The following is a 14200-nucleotide window of genomic DNA, read 5'->3' on the forward strand; positions in this document are numbered from 1 at the left end:
AAATATCTTCTTTACTTTCTACCTTATTTCTGAGATAGGCTGTCTCAGCAAACCTGGAGCTTACCTCTTCAGTTAGACTGGCTAGCCCCGGGGTCCTCCGGTCTCCCCCTCCTCAGTGCTGGGATTACAGTTGCACACTGCCATGCTTGTCTTTTCACATGGATCCTGGGGTCACATCCAGTCTGTGATGCTTGCGAGGTACAGGTTTTGCCAGCTGAGCTATCTCCACAGCCCCACTTCACCTTATAGCCACATCTTTGAATAATGTTCCGTTTCTTCTCCCACTTCTCTCCGTTCAACTTGGCTTGAAAAAACAAACAAACAAAAAAACCCAAACAAACTGATAACGTCCACCCGACCTGCTGTTTACCTAAATTGCATAACCAGAGAAAGCCATAAGCCTAGCTGGGTCTGCACTGGTTTATAGCCATAGTATTCAGTGGTGGCAGACCATATTTCCTTTTTATATTTAAAAGCTTTTATTTGTTATGGCAGTTTCATATATTTATGTACTCTAGTGTGAAATTTCATTACATGCATTTAGGGTATGGTTGGAATACATTTCTTTTCTTCATTGAATCCTCCTGGTCCTTCCTCATCGCCCCTTGTCTTCCTTCCTACAGGGATTCTTTCCATTTGGTGACCTCGTGTCACAGTTTAATGAGAAAGTAAAGGCAACAGAAAGTAAATGGCTCTGTGGTGTCCTTGCCTTGCCTACACCTGTCTGTAAGATTATTGGCATCTTACATCTTTCCTCTTGTTAGAATAGGCAACTCGGGGATCCTGAAACCTAGAAAGAAGGATGTCTTAGAAACCAGATGGGCCTGAGGATGAGACCCGCTGAGCTGCACTCCAGCAGAGGCAGCACGGTGCTGCAGAATGTGTGTGAGTGTGAACGTTTCTATCTCCTGACAAGATGCAATCCTTCTCACCTGTCCAGATGCAGTTAAATGAATGGACTTCTATCCCAAGGCATAGTGTTATCTAAGAGAGAAAAATCAAGACCCAGGAGTGTTAAAATCCTGCTTCCATCTGCCAGCCTGTGATGTGATTACCTACCTGCCATGGGGGCGTGGCCCTGCCCAGTGTATAAAATGACAGACTTACCTCACCCTTCCCTCGCCCCTCCCCCACCCCTCCTTCTCTTACCTCTTATCCCCTTTTTCTCTTCCTCTATCTCTGTCACTTTCATAATATAATATAACATAATATCTGGTATCTTCTTATCATTTTCTTATTTTGGGGGATTCTGCTTCAGTCTGCCTACCTGTGATGTCATTGCTTACCTGCCGTGGTCATCTAAGAGAGAAAACTGAGACCAGGAGCAGTAGGGAAATGAGCCTTACTGTTTATTTCATAACAAAGGCTTTCTTTTTATCCTTGGCTGACATGGAGTCTCACATCTTCCTACTTCGACGTCTTGGGTTCTGTATCACAGGCCGTGAGCTGCCACAACTGACTAGGAGTTTAATCTTGAATGATCGGAAGAACAAGTGAACAACGAGAGACTGCATTTTTTTCAAGTAGGAAGCTTGTTTCTTTGTTGTCATAGAAGGACTTGTGGATTACGAAAAAGTACAAAAGCTTCACTTCCTGTCATGGTGCAGAAGGTGGCAAGTCACCAACCAGGTCTGCCCCTCCTTCCCGTTACCTCTTCCTGGGCCTCCGGTTACCCTCTCCTCTGTCCGATTCAGGTGGCTTGCATAGCCTCCCTGCACCTCTCTCTGTTCTGACCTGATTGAGTCTGCCGTGCACAGGCTGTCAGGCCACCCAGTACAGGACAGAAGTCATCTCTGCGCTTTTCTTATTGCAAGTGCGTGGCTATAACAAACAATCATAAATCTGGTGGCTTGTAGTTTTCAAAAGTTGTTTATTGCCTTTCTAGAGTTGAATGAGTTCCGATTGTGTGCAGATCAGTTATCTTATGCCTTCTGAGTCTTTGTAGTCTACAAGGGGTAAAGTAGCCTTGTGAGTGTCTTTCGTAAAGGCACTAATCCCTTTCCTAAAGGTCACACACACCTCCTGACCAGATTCCTTTCTCAAGTTCCACTTCCTAAAACAAAGACATCGGTGATAGGTTTTTCACTGGCTGAATTTGGAGCTTTGTAGCACCCATTCCTTTGTCGGCAGCCTAGCAAAATTTCCTCCTCATGTTTAGGGTCAAGACTCAAGTGTTAGGGATCACATCTGATAATGCTTTAGTGACTAGTACTACATCTTTTGCCCTTGGCTTTATAAACTGCATGGCTATATGTGTGATGCATCAGGGATCTTTCCTTCAGCATGGAGCTCATCAATCAGGTTATACTGCTGTTTAGCAAGCCCGAGAGCCCTGTCTTCTTCCATGTTCCCAACGCTGGTTTTTTAGACACGAGCCTGGGTTTTTACATGGATGCTTATGCTTTTAGAGCAAGTACTTACCAGCTGACCTATCTCCCCACTCCTTTTACACAGAATCTCACTGTATAGACCAGACTGACCTTAAACTCACAGAGCTCTTTTTGCCTCGTTCTCCTGAGTGCTGAGACCATGGGCATGAGCCATCACGTTGTACTGCCCTGCCATTTGGCAGGTGGAACGTTCAGGCTAGTGATGTCTGTCTCTCCATCTTGGCAAGTTGATTTTAGAATCTGAAGCTGTCTTAGGGTTCCCTTGCTGTGAAAAGATGCTCTGACCATGGCAATTCTTATAAAGGAAGCATTTAATTGGGACTTTTACAGTCTCAGGGATTTAGTCCTTCATTTTTATGGTGGGAGGCATGGTGGCATGCAGGTAGGCATGGTGCCAAGAGGTAGCTAAGTGGTCTACATATAGATTGTAGGGAGTAGAGTGATAAAGACACTGGGCCTGACTTGAGGTTTAGATACCCCAGAATCCATGTTCACTGGCATATTTTCTCCAACAAGGACTCATCTTGCTAGGTACACACACTTTTGTGACTTGAATTGGCGGTTGTTCACACTCATTTTTACTTTTCCAGGACTAGGAACCTGTTTGTCAGTTCCAAGCACATTCTTCTATCTGGCATGATGACAAAAGGTCACAGTGTAACCACTTTAAGCAATGCCCTTCCTGTTTTCTTGTTCCTTCAAATCTAGTCAGTGTGTATCAACTGAAGTCCAGTCTGTGTGCCAGCAGGAGGCATCTCAACGTGTTTGTGCTTCCACTCTTCAAATTAAAATTCATTTATTGAATGTCTTCTATGTGTGGTTATGGCTGTGCACAGAACCATCTTGTTCCTAGCTCAGCTAGGAGGAGCAATGTGCTTTTACGTAAGTGACTATGATTTTTCATGGGTTATAAAACTAATGACTTACTAAAATCCTTCACAAGAATTTGATGGTTTGAACATAAAATATCAATTATATGTTAGATAATACATTTTAGTTTTATTTATTTGAGAGAGATTTGCCTCATTAGACATCCCTGGATGGCTTAGAACCTGAGAGACGGTTCTGTTGCCTCTGTTTCCTGAGTGATGGGTTACAGTGTGCAGCACTATTTCTGGTTTCTCAGGTTTTAACATTTGAACTCAGGGTATACATGAGGCTCAAAGGTTTAAAAAATGTGATTTAAGTTTCATACACTAAGACACACTGTGGTGGTGACAGGGGTGTGGTGGCAGGAGAGAGAGAGAGAGAGAGAGAGAGAGAGAGAGAGAGAGAGAGAGAGAGAGAGAGGGCACTTTGAAGAGGACAGACTAGACATCAGCTTATCTGTGTACTCAGGAAGAAATATACCTGATGAAAGCAAGGAGGTGGCTACAGCTGTAGGTGCTGGCCTCTAGAAGGTTCTATCTGAAAGGGAGAGTCGGGGGCTATTGAGACCGGACCTCCTTGTAGATCTGGACAATGCTTTGTCGGCCACTTGGCTAGCGGTAGTATACAGGACAAACCCCATGTAGGCCACCCTCAGCAAGAGGACAGCAAGTGGCAGAGTGAGGCCTGGGAGCTCCTGCACTGGGTGTGGGGCCTCCAATCCCTGGAAGGTGGTGTGCTTGGTGACTCTGTGAATACTGGTTGGAAGTAAACTGTGCTTGGTTGCGTGCCCACCGTTCTTCACTTCTTCTCGACTAGACAGAGGCCCTTCTCTATGGAGGGAGTTGCTTTGTTCTCAGACTCAAGCTCTGTGACCCAACATGTCATAGGTAGCTTAAGCTGTCAACTTGCTACAACCTAGAGTCATTAGGGAGGAGAGACTCTCAACTGAAGAATCGCCTCAATAAAATAAGCCTGCGGGCAGTTTCTTCATTGCTAACTGATGTAGGTGGGTCCAGCCTACTGCGGCCACTGCCATCCCTAGGTAGGTGGGCTGAACCAGCTAGAGAGAACGAGCCAACACGCAGTCTTCCTTCTTGGTTTCTGCTCCAGGTTCTGGCTATGAGTTCTTGCCATGAGTTCTCTGGCTGTTGCTTGGAATGAAAATAAAACAAACTGTTTCCTGCTAAGTTGCTTTTTGTCACAATGTCTATCACAGCAACAGAAAGCAGACTAGAACATAAGCCCTGGTGAAGTTGGTTAATTTTACAGGAAAGGTCTGATCTACTGACTCTGATCTTAAGAAGGCAGCTTTCACCTGGATGGATGAAAGCCCTAAGAGACAATCAGGGGACATAATGGAAGGCTGCCTGAGGAAAGAGGCCCAGAATCCACAATGGCTCCCTCAGAGAGTAATTCCTTGCTATGCTCATCCAAAGGTCCAGTTCAAGGCCATTTGAATAAACAAACCATTCCGAGTGGTTCCCTGTGCTTGTCCAGTTTGTCAGACTATCAGTGACACTCAGCATGGATAGTCTCTTCTTGAATGGTCTACATACGGTCCACATTACCTGGCTTCTAACTTCCTTCACAGAAGAAAATGAATGGGGTGAATAGTTTCTGTGTTGTGCTGTTTCCTCTCTGATCTTGTGTTCCTATGACTCACCATGAAGGTAACAAGAATGGGTTCTGTACAGGGCAAATACTAAATGGGGGAAAGGGGAGAGAGGTGCTCAGATACGTGGCCCTTGGTTGCTTGATGCCAGCAAGTCCTAGATTTCATTATTCAAACAGGAAAGCTGCGTATGTTATCAGGTAGCTTCCTTCAAGGAAAATGCCACCAGCCTCAGGAAGGCTATCTACTCTTCCTGTGATTGAGCCAATAGATAACAGTTGCTCGTTTTCTCTGAGAAAGTCCTTGTCTGCAGAGTCCACCAGAAAGACAGCTTATGACCATTATGATAGACAAGGAAATTGATTCAGAAAGCACAAGAGTTCTAATTTCTGGCCTGGAGAGGTAGCTCAGTGAGTAAAGTGCTTTCCATGCAAGCAGAAGCAGGAAAACCCGGATTCAAACCTCAGAAACTACAGAAAAACACGTGGTGGATTGTGCTTGTAATCCCAGCCCCGAGGAGGCAGAGACAAGAAGATGCCTGGAGCTTGCTGATGAGCCAGCCTATTCTGGTTGGTGAGTTCTAAGCCAGTGTGAGACCATGTCTCAAAGCATAGGGTAGACAGCACAAGGCACATGGGGAACAATACCCAAGGTTGGTCTCACTCTCCACTGTACATGTGCACCCACATAGAAACATTGATTTGCAGAAGATTGTAGGGAGATCTTGCACCTAGGTTTGCTAACGAGTAAAAAGCTCTTGGTTTGCCTACAATATCGTGGTTCTTCATGCCATTTAAAAATGTTGAACCTGTGGATAAGTTAACACCTACGTCTTCCTACAATTGAGGTGCTCAGAGCACTTTTGGGTCGCACTCATCCTAGTCTACAGTCTTTGTGTTGAAGGGCCCCAGTCATTTCCCATGGTCCACCTCACTTAAGACCCACCCCTCCCGTTTCTTTCTCATCCAGTCATTTCTCTAATCAGAGCCAGGCTTCACTAACCATCTCTATACTCTGTATCTGTGCATTCCCTGCAGTAGTCCTGTACCTGCCCTGCATATTTCTTTTTTATTCTGCAGGCGTTGGAGGAAATAACTGTCTTTTACATATTTCTACAGAGCTTTCTGTTGAATTAAAAATAATCTCCCAACACTGTTGTGGCCTGAAGGAGTAGAGCAGCCGAGGGAATGAGTCGATTCCTAGCAGTGCAATGCCTCTGAGAAATGGCTCGCATGCCACTGAAAGGCAGGGAACTTTCTGGAACTCCTCCACCCTGCAGAGCCTGCTGCCTTTCAGGGTCTGAAGTGACAGTGTTTGTTCCCTCTGCTGTCATATTACACTTCCTGGAGTCTCTGTGGAGGGTACCTCGTAATTTTTTCCTGCAGCAGTGATGGAAATGTGTCACAGATGTCAACGTCAGTGGCTCCAACAGCTGCAAGCAAAATGTTGACTCCCACCACATCTCAGTCACCAACTGATGACTTGACTGCATCATATTTAGGGCAAATACACACACACACACACACACACACACACACACACACACACACGCGCACACACACGCACACGTAGCCCCTCTCTCTCTTAAGGAGGCTAGATACTTTTGCTGTGCTTTGAACCTCCAAATCTATATAAATACAAGTAAATATAACAGTATCATCTGTTGGTATGATATTAGAAAGAGTATTTTCCCTCTTTTTCAGACTAACTTTACTGAGTCCACCATGTATAAATAAGTATATTTGTAAAATGCAGGTTTCTCCAAATGAACATAGTAGATTGAGCATATTCTCTAACTTGAGCAAAGGTGCAAGTTAATCTACATAGTCATTATGAAGTTCTGTGACTCCTGGGAGACTGCAGGTTATAGCCAACTCTGCTTAACTAGTCCTTTCTGACATTTAGATTTTTATTATTAAAAAATTAAAATAAAACCACACCACCAAAACAAAACTGAAAGATCACTCCAACAAAATTACCTGGCTTGAATTCTGAATATTTTTCAGTATATGTGAGTAAAGTGAAGGAGGAGGTTGTTTTAAATCTGGTAGTCAGTTGTTCACCCAGTTACATTTATAAATGCTAAAATGTACAGGGCATCACACTTGCTGCTGGCATCTCCAATTCCTTCAAGCTTATTTAATGTATGACAATGAAAGTAGCTTAGACTGTACAGTTCTTCACTTGTAGAAAGATATGGGGGCTCTCAGGGCCACGCGGCCTGAAATGGATTAGCCCGTTAATTATTAATTAATTAATTGATTAATTAGTGGACAAACCAGAACTAGAGCAGTGGTCTATGCTTACAACAACTCATCTTTCTATCACCTGCTGACTTTGATAGAGTGAGGGGAGGCTTTCGTTCTTGTCTTAATAGGCTTGTTGTAATACTTAAATTCAGCTACATCTCAAACTATTAGGTGCATTTTATGGTCCGAAAAATATGGTAGTCAAAGTCCATGATGGAAAGCTCCATGTCTTTCCACTCCCACATGTTTGTCCTGGATCAAGAGGTCACATTTGCACTGACCATACTCCAACCCCCTGATGACCTGTTCAGAGGTAGACAAAGTCACTGTGCTTCCAAAGGCTGCCTCCTCGGAGGACACCAGTCTCTGTCCCTCCACTCACTTCTCTGTGATGGGGTTGGGTGTGTAGGAATGCTACAGGAGCTCATGCTCAGTAGAAGGGACAGATAGATCCCACTTGGCACCCAAGTGTAAGCTGAGTGGTCTAGGCTGGCAAGAGGTTCCAGCCTTGGGTCTGGATCCAAATTCAGATGGCCACAAATTCTCCTCCATATGTCACAGCCATTAAAACGGACTAGGAAGAATCCCAGTGCATTTCTCCTTGAGCCAAATTTCCCTTCCTGTCAGCCCTGGTGCCAGGCATCAGCAAGAAAGTATGGTGCTGTTGAATCAAGCAAAAGACCACAGGGCTGAGAACCTTTATGAGCTAGGAAAAAAAAAAAAAGATGTCTTCAGCATTAGTCAGAGGCAGACTGCTATACCCCGGTATGGTTTGACCATGAGCTGTCTCCGACAGGCTCATAGATTGAACACTTGGTTCCCAAATTGGAGGTGGTTATGGAAACTTTAGTAGGCGGAGCCTAATTGGTGGGAGCGGTCTTTGGGAGTGAGCTTTGAGGTTTTCTAGCCACTCCCTATTTACCTTCTTTCTAAGTGCAGACACAATGAGTACACTGTCTCCTGCCCCTCCAGGAACACCTTCCCCTTCATAGAGGATTGGTTCCCTTGAACTCTTAAGCCAAAAGAAGCCCTTCCTTCCCTAAACTGCTTCTTGTCATGCAGAATAATAATAATAACAACACACCATGGAATGACTGTGGAGTAGCTTCTCTTTTTGAGGTGACAGGGCCATGTAATCCCTAGTCAGTTTTCCAACCCACAAATAAGACAGCTGGTGGTCAGCTGCACGGCTGAGTTGGGATAAAACAACCCACAAGGGTCTAATTTAGCACAGGTGTGCATCATAGAAAACTGTCCCCGAGACTGGCAGCATCTAGTTCTGAACAAAAGTGAATGACATGTTCATTCTGGGAAGGGAGCTGTAGGACTATGGCAAGAAAGAGAACCAAATATATTTGAAAAGCATGGGGGAATTTGTGAGGTCCTGCTTGGAGTTAGGGTGCTACTAAAGGCTTCCTCTCAGTGGTGCCTTTAGGATTGGTGGGTACCAAAGGAATTTTGACGAGTGACATCGTCCTGTGTGTTGTGGGCCTTCAATTGGCAAGGGAACGGAGATGAGGGGCTAAGGCTGGACTGGATGCAAGTAAGGTGGCTGCTGGAACATTCTTGGCTATAAACAAGGGTGAATGGAAAAGCATGAACTTTGCTTTTTTAGGCAGGTAACAACATGATCAAAATGAACTCTGGCACATGGGTTCCTACTCAAAGTTTGCTGGTTGCTCGAGTCATCGATTTCATAGGAAAAAAAAAACCATGTCCTCTACGTGCTCATAGTGACTTGAGTTCCGCCAGCTAAGACTTTTCTAAGTACTATAACTAGAAGTATCCCATTTTCTTTACATTTTTGACCATATTATTCACCTGAAGCTAATTGCCTGGAGCGGTAGCCTATGTAATGATACCCATGACTGTACGTGTCTCATTTCTCCCAGCAGACATTTATCTTCGGGAATGAGAAGGCAGGCTGCAATCTCATTTTTCCCAGTGCTTCCCACCATGCAATAGATGCCTAACGAGCATTCGCCTGGAGCCTGATATACAGAAAGCTCTGCTCATGATCCCGACTCTCAATTTAATGCTATTGACGAGAAACCAAGCCTTCAGATTCTAATGATGTGCTACATAGTCATCTTACTAGGGAATTCACTTATTGTCCAATACCTTGTCTTCCCTTCGCCAATATACTAACTTATGCGAGTGTTTTGAAGAGTAATGAATAAATAAAAGTTGCCAACCAATTATGAATATAAGGCTGAATCTTTAAATTAAGGGGACACTAAGAGGTAAGTGTGCAACCAGCAGTGACATGCATGTTGTGAAGTGAAGTTTTGCTTTTAAGGTTTTTTTTTTCTCCATACATAAATAATTTTGTGAACCAAAGTTTTAGTGACTAAGTGGAAAGTGAGCTGGATAAAATACACAGGATTCTGAGATGGAAGAAAACTAAGATTCTCTGACTGTAACCGTCTTTAGCCTCTAAATGCTGAAAAAAATAAAAGCATGGGTATTAACTTTAAACAAAATTAGATCTGGTCCTGAGATGGAGCTCAGTCAGTGGAATGCTTGTGTAGCATGCCTGAAGCCTCGCATTGCCAGCCCTGCATAAGCTGTTAACACACACCTGTGGTTATAGCACTGGCGGGAGGGGGGGAAGGCAGAGTAGAGGCAGGAGGCTCCAAAGTTTAAGCTCACATCCAGCTACAGAATGAATTTAAGACCAGCCTGGGATACATGTGGCCATAATTCAGAAAGATGTCATCAATATCTTGTTAATTAATATGCTAGGCTGGGCCAAAATTTCAAAGAGGTCTGTCTACTACTGTCTCATACAGCCTGGCTCCCCTCTCTAGACAAAACAACTTTTTTTTTTTTACTCTTTTCTTCAGCCATATACTTGCTATTATACAGCCTTCTATTACTATGGCAACCCCCCCCCCTCTGGCATTTTTGGAAACAAAGTTTTACTCTATAGTCAAGGCTGTCCTGGAACTCAACATCTTCACACCTCAACCTTTGAGTATTAGGGTAACACCTGTGTGCCACCATGCCCAGCTTGAACTTAGTTATGTGACTCAGTTATACACAGATTTAAATATTTTACATGTATCCAAGGATTCTTGCTTATGAAGTCACTTACATCCGTATTCACTTATAACAGCACAAGACGTGGCTATGACTCTGTTTCGATTGTGCAGCTGGAGAAGCCCAGGTGGAGTACATAGCTAACATCACAGGAAGCAGGAGCTCCTGATGCCGGCCTGTGTGATTTCTGTTCTCCACCACTATCGTGTTTTCCCACGTGTGGAGATAAAGTGTGACCCAAAACAGTTGTGAATAGGAAGACCCCACTGGGTGGAGAGGCCAGCTGAGATTCACCTTTGAGCTGAGAAATAAGTGAGCTGGAAGATAGGCATTGTTTCCATAGACCAGAAGGTTGAGACAGGCCAGAGCTGGAGCTGAGGACATAGTGATGTACTGGTGTGTGAATAAGAGGCTCAATGTAAGAAAGTGTCTCTCAAGCCCACTGCAGCCAGGTACCTGCTAGAGGTGATGCCTGACATTTCATGCTGTGCGGTCCAAGGACCGATCCATCTGTTCCATATGAGAAGTAGAAACCAAGGCACATGAGAATGCATTCTTGGGAGGGTTTTGTTTTAGCTCATATGCAAGGGTTATGCAGACTTCATTAGTTCTTGAGTAATAGGAGACAGTGGGGCAGATGGAGTAAATACATCTCCTCACAGCAAAATATCCTTTGAGTACCTACCACATGTTAAAACCTTCCCATAGGGATGAACACCTATAGCAGTGAACAAAGCAGCTGTGTTACTGGGTTTTGTGGGAGGTGAGAATGAAGGAGGAAGCCGCATTCCACCAATAGCGTGTCCTCTGCCTGTAACTGTGTTGTACAGCATAGTGGCAGCCAACCACCCATTCAAATAAAATAACAAGACAGCAAAAAAATGTGTATAGTTTTTTACTTATAACAGGTGCATTTCAAGTGCTCATGAGCCCAGAGGAGTGATAGTTGCCATGTTGGAGACTGCAGACACAGAACTGTATCACTACAGAAGGTTCTAGACAGTGTGGGTTTAGATGGCAATATTTTGGTTGAAATCTTTAAGATGAATAAGCCAGTCTCTGTCTGGAGTTGTGGGAAGCGATGAGTGGCCTGGTGATGGAGCTTTTCCAAGGTAGAGGTTGTGGGCATGAAGATAGTTTAGGTGGTAGGAAGGATGGGCAGCAGTCACATGAAAGAACGGTTGTGATTTCCCTCAGCTCTCCCCTCAGGGGGAAGGGGATGAAGTCACCTCAGACACCTTAAGAAGATGCATTAGATTGTTGTTGTGACGAAATACCTCACATTAGTAAAGGAAAAGGGGCTTTGCACTGGCTCACTATTTTAAAGCTTTCAGTTAGTGGTTGCTTAGGCTCAGCACTTTGACAGAACGTCCCAGCAGTAGGATCCAGAGGCTGAGCTGTTAGTGCTCAGACCCAGGATAGCTAGGATCTCTCTCCTTTTCTCCTGTCGAAGACTGGTGCCTGTCCATGCTCATATTTGTGTCTGAGATAGAGACAGTAGCCATGATGATGTACCTTGGACTGCACCAAATACATAACTAAAGGTTATGGGATGGCTCAGTGGGTGAACTGCCTGCTGTTTAAGAGTGACGTTCTGAATTAGATTCCCCCAGTAATGCACATGAAGAGACCGTTCATGGCAGTGTGCTTGCTTGTGATCTCAGCTCTGGGGAGGCAAAAACAGGAAGATCCTTGGCACTCATTAGCTAGCCAGCATAACCTACTTAGTGAGCCCCAAGCCCATGAAAGAGCACGTCTCAAAAAGTCAAGGTCTCAGCCAGACACAGAACTTCTAATTTGTAGATTGAAGAGTGCACTTGGCTTCAGCAGAGTCAGGACTGTTGACACAGCTGTTTGGCTAAACTGGCTCGGAAGACAGCATGGTGGATGGCATGGGGCGTAAGTGGCTAGTAAAGAAAGCACCAGCAGAGGAAAGGAAAGGGGCTCAGGCTTGAGTGTCTGCCTTCCCACAGAGGCACAAGACACTTTAATTCTGAACCCAGGAATCCAAGCATGATTGGGGAGATGGTGAGAAAAAAAATGCATTTTGATGAAAAATCCAATTAAAGGAGCAATTAACTGGAAGCTTACCCACACAACACTGTGCTTGATGAGTTTAGGAGCGTGCTCAATGGGATGAGCCTGTACCCTGAAGGAATTTCTCCTGTGGGGGTGGATCGGGCAGTGGAAGGGAACCAAGTAAGCCAGGAGTCAGGGTGAGGCCCAGGGAACCCCAAAGGTCTCTGTGTGCTGCATGGGTGGTAGGTCAGCTTTTTGTACCTGAGGACTAAAAAGAAACCCTCAAAGGGCAGTCTCTGTGACCCCCTCCTGCCCCTCCAATGGGTCCTGTACCCCAGATGCCCTGCTGCAGGAAAGGGAATTGAAAACCTTTGGCAAATAGTGACTTTCCTCCCTAAATCATATTTAAATGAGACAGCTGTATTTTTGTACCTAGTGCTTAGCCAAATCCTATTTAATTAACCTACTTAGACTTGTTGATTGAGGTTAATTAGACCCTGGGATTGATGTTAATTGCCATTGTAAACTGCCAATGTTATAGGCAGCACATTTTAGATTTGGCAAAAAGAAAAAAAAAGGTAGAGATCTATTTTTCTATCAGGTTTATCCTTTGTTTTATTCTTTCCATCCCTTCCCAGATAGAAAAGCATCCCTCGATCCCCAATTGCCTTGTTTTTGTTTGGGCATTGGATTATTAAAAGCTACGATTCCATGTCAGTCCCCTGGTTTTTTAGGTATAACTACAGACCGCCTTTTATTGTTTCCTCCCTCCTCTCTTTTTTTTTACACCCCCAACACCTGCACATAGGGGTGTCCCCACATACATGCAGACATGTACACAATGCACACATAGGCACACAGTGCCTATGTGTACACTCATGACATAGACACCTATACAATGCACAAGTTTACACACACTCTCTGAAGCACCATGGCTTTTCCCCAGCTGCTGCATGCTGCTTAAAGAATACTCTGGATTTATACAGAAAAGAAGTCACTCTGGTAAAATGTGTGAGCTTGCATGTGGGCTGGGAGGAAGGCACAAGGTAAAGAAATAAATACGACAAGTGAAAAAAAGAGATAAGTTCACACTCAGAGCCACAATGTGCAAGGGTGCTAGTGCACTCCCTCTAGTTTATTTAGAGATAAGAGTTTAAATTTAGAAGGAGAGGAGAAGAAAGAGGAAGAAAGGGAAGATGTGGTAGTGGAGAAACGGAAAGGGGAAGACCGTAACAGTGTGGCGTAGTCTTCAAATTCTGTTAAGTTCATCACACTGTTCCCATTTGCACTGATAGAAGAGGGAAGCTAAGGGCCTTCTTAGTAGGAAAAAAAATGCCATTTTCTTATAACATTCTTTTAATTAAGAAAATTTGATAAAAAATTTTCTGCAGGAGCTAAAGAAAATACTCATTAGAATTTTCTTTTAAGCTGTTTGAAACTCACTTAGTGAGGGCTTTACTACTTTAATCCCAGCACTACTTTAATCAGGAGGCAGAGGCAGATGGATGTCAGTGAACTGGAGAACACCTGGCCTACAGAGACGGTTCTAGGACAGCCAGGGCTATAGAGAGAAACTCTTCTCTTGAATGTCCCCACCCTGAAAAACAAACCCAAAACCCAAACCCCAAAGAGAGAGAGAGAGAGAGAGAGAGAGAGAGAGAGAGAGAGAGAGAGAGAGAGAGAGAGAGGGAGGGAGGGAGAGAGAGAAAGGAAAACCCTCCAAAACCTAAAGCTAGGCTAAATGACATCTAAACTCCTCCCTCCCCCTCCCCCTCCCCCTCCCCCTCCTCCTTTTTCTCCAGTACCAGTTGCTCTTCTACTCAGTTCAGATAAAAAAAGCCTGCTATGTTAGAGACGTGCTCTGCTCACATGCTCATGGAGCTGTGTCTATATGTGTGGAATTTTGGGTACACTCATATAAAATACCTAAATGAACACAGACTTGGCCCTCAGCTGGGGTGCTATGGATGTAAAATCCTGTCACCATTTCCCCTTGCTCTTCTTTAGTGACCTGTGAC

At 44.4% G+C, this 14200-nt stretch overlaps 1 long non-coding RNA gene across 2 annotated transcripts in view; it reads left to right on the forward strand.

Moving 5' to 3' along the window:
• Positions 1–9144, forward strand: part of LOC311597042 — a 51923-nt gene extending 42779 nt beyond the window's left edge. The window contains exon 3 of one of the 2 annotated variants that reach the window (XR_014779067.1): positions 9017–9144. This is a non-coding gene — a long non-coding RNA (uncharacterized lncRNA). Of the gene's footprint in view, positions 1–764; positions 1094–9016 lie in introns of those variants that run through there. The other variant, XR_014779068.1, reaches the window with a different exon arrangement.
• The last annotated feature ends 5056 nt before the right edge of the window (positions 9145–14200 follow it).

The sequence above is a fragment of the Acomys minous genome, assembly GCF_964271855.1.
Source record: "Acomys minous genome assembly, chromosome: 5".
NCBI lineage: Eukaryota > Metazoa > Chordata > Mammalia > Rodentia > Muridae > Acomys > Acomys minous.